The sequence below is a fragment of the Chelonoidis abingdonii genome, chromosome 8, assembly GCF_003597395.2.
Source record: "Chelonoidis abingdonii isolate Lonesome George chromosome 8, CheloAbing_2.0, whole genome shotgun sequence".
Lineage (NCBI taxonomy): Eukaryota > Metazoa > Chordata > Testudines > Testudinidae > Chelonoidis > Chelonoidis abingdonii.
This window is the reverse complement of record NC_133776.1, coordinates 75,286,881-75,289,525: the sequence shown is the minus strand read 5'-3', so window position 1 is coordinate 75,289,525 and position 2,645 is coordinate 75,286,881. Positions and strand designations below refer to the sequence as shown.

At 39.4% G+C, this 2,645-nt stretch overlaps 1 non-coding gene across 1 annotated transcript; it reads left to right on the top strand.

Moving 5' to 3' along the window:
- Positions 1 to 540: 540 nt before the first annotated feature.
- Positions 541 to 642, top strand: LOC116819539 (U6 spliceosomal RNA). Its single transcript, XR_004372433.1, has one exon. It is a non-coding gene; the product is annotated as a U6 spliceosomal RNA (small nuclear RNA).
- Positions 643 to 2,645: the final 2,003 nt, after the last annotated feature.

Sequence of the window (2,645 nt, the reverse complement as noted above, 5' to 3'; positions counted from 1 at the left end):
GACCTCCTAAGCTTATTTCTACCAGCTTAGGTTAAAAGCTTTCCAAAGGCACAAATCCTTTCGTTGTCCTTGGACAGTATTGCTGCCACCACCAAGTGATTTAGAAAAAGATTCAGGAAAAGGACCACTTGGAGTTCCTAATTCCCCAAAATATCCCCCCACCCCCCAAACCCCTTCACTCCCTTTCCTGAGAAAGCTTGATAATAATATACTAACCAATAGGTTAAAGTGAGCACAGACCAGACTCTTGGGTTTTTAGGACACTAAAAACCAATCAGGTTCTTAAAAGAAGAACTTTATTATAAAGAAAAAAGTAGAAGCAGCACCTCTATAAAATCTTGATGGGAAGGTAATTTTACAGGGTAATAAAAAGATTTAAAACACAGAGGATTCCCCTCTAGGCACAACTTCAAAGTTACAAAAACAGGAATAAACCTCCCTCTTAGCATAGGGAAAATTCACAAGCTAAAACAAAAGAGAATCTAACACATTTCCTTGCTATTACTTCCATTTTTGTAATCTTAGATGCATCATTTCAGTAGGGGCTCGGTCACCTGCTTGGTGTCTGGAACAATACAGAGAAGATTAGCATGGCCCCTGCGCAAGGATGACACACAAATTCGTGAAGCCTCTCTCTCTCTTTCTTTCTCTTCCTCCCTCCAGAGGGAACAACGAAGAGCACAAACAAAACCTCCCCTTCTCCTGCCCCCAGATTTGAAAGTATCTTCTTTCTTATTGGTCCTTTTGATCAGGTCCCAACCAGGTACCATTTGAAAACTCAATCTGCTGTACATTATTGTCCTGGTAAAATGTATCAATATTGTATGTAAAGTTAAAAGTTTCTACTGTATAACATTGCTGTAACATGTTCCAGAGTTAGAAAGGCAGGCTCAAAACCGTTTTTGCCTGCACCCCAGATGAGGATAATCCTCAAAAAGGGGAGGGTGGTATAAGAGAGAGAGACACACAGTGAACTCCATTTCACCTCTCCTCTTGCCATCTCTGTTCATGACATCAAGGACTCTCAAAGAACTGAACTAAGGGAGAGTGATTGCATGCTGAAAGGAGACCCAGCCTGTGAAATTTACAACAGCATATGATGAGACAAAACCTTTGCTTTTAAGTTCACTTACCATGTTAAATTAGGTATTAGTTTGTGTATTCTTATTTTCTTTTGTAGCCTCTCCTGACTTTTATGTATCACTTGTAATCACTTAAAATCTACCTTTCTGTAGTTATCAACTTATTGTTTTATCTTAACCAGTGTTTTTGGATTAAAGTGTATGTGAAACTCCACTTGGGATAACAAAGTTGGTGCAAATATTTTCCTTTGATGAATTGACAGACTTTCTATGAGCATGCATTGTTCAGTAGTGGGCTGGACAGTACAAGACCCATATTCCTGGGGAAATAAGACTGGGACTAGAGAGCCTGTGGGTGTTGCTCTGTACATAATTCATGAATTACTGGTCAGTGTGTTCATGTACTTAGCTTGGAGTGAATCTCCATGCTGAAGGCTGCATGAGGTCGCTAGCAGTGGCTGTCCTGACAGCAAAGCAGTATAAAAGGCACCCCAGATGAGATAATTTAAAGGGATACAGCTGCTCAATAGTCCAGATTTAATCGTGAGGAATGTCACAGTATGATACTTAATGATGAATAAAAGAAAATTAATTTGGATGTGTATACATATGTGAAAGATTGTAAAGGCAGTTGCCGCATTATAGGAGAAATCCACCATGACCTGTCCATGTCCTAAGAGAAGTCCTTGCTTTTCACTGTGTGTCTGTTTTTTACTTTAATAATTGTAATTATGAGGAATACTTTGGGTTAAACTAAAGGTTTGAATTAATAAACCAGACCTGAATGTTTTCACCTAATAGAAAATTAAATTGGTAGTAACTAATGTAAATTTATATTGCCTTTTCACTCCCATGAGCTCCGCAAAGCCAAAAGAGTAAAGAGCATTTGATGCTTTTCCTTCTTGTGCACTACCAACAGCATTGTTTACTCAATTTTTGCAAAACATGTGCAAAACCATTAAGATAATGGGGTTACATAGGTATCACTGAGGGAATACTTTAGCCTGCTGTACCTTTATTACTGGAAAACATGTGCAGGAAAGAGCAAGCCCAGGATGAGTTTGTAGGGCTGCCAGAAGGGGGAAAAAAAATCCTCTTTTTACCTGTAGGCTGAACATATGTAATATAGAATAATTGAAACAAGCCAGAACTCCAAAAAGCTATTTTTACAAAGTCATTTTTCCGAAGTGAAATTGTTCCCATTTTCAAAGGGAAAATGGCTAAAAAATTCTAATCATCTTCTCTCTGATAATTGTATTGTATATTGCTGAGGCACAGTAGACATTAGGCCTCAAGATAATTACAAATAATCCAGAAAAAAACGTTACCTCCCTTTCGCAACGGTTGTTCTTTGAGATGTGTTGCTCATGTCCATTCTAAGTAGGTTTGCACATGCCGTGCGCACAGTCATCAGAAGGTTTTTCCCATTAGATCAGTTTTGGAGCCCCCTGGAGTGGCACCTTCATGGCGGTGTATATAAGTCCCTGCCAACCCACCGCCTCCTCAGTTCCTTCTTGCTGGAAACTCTGACAGAGTTGAGGCAGGTGGGTCTTGGCATGGACA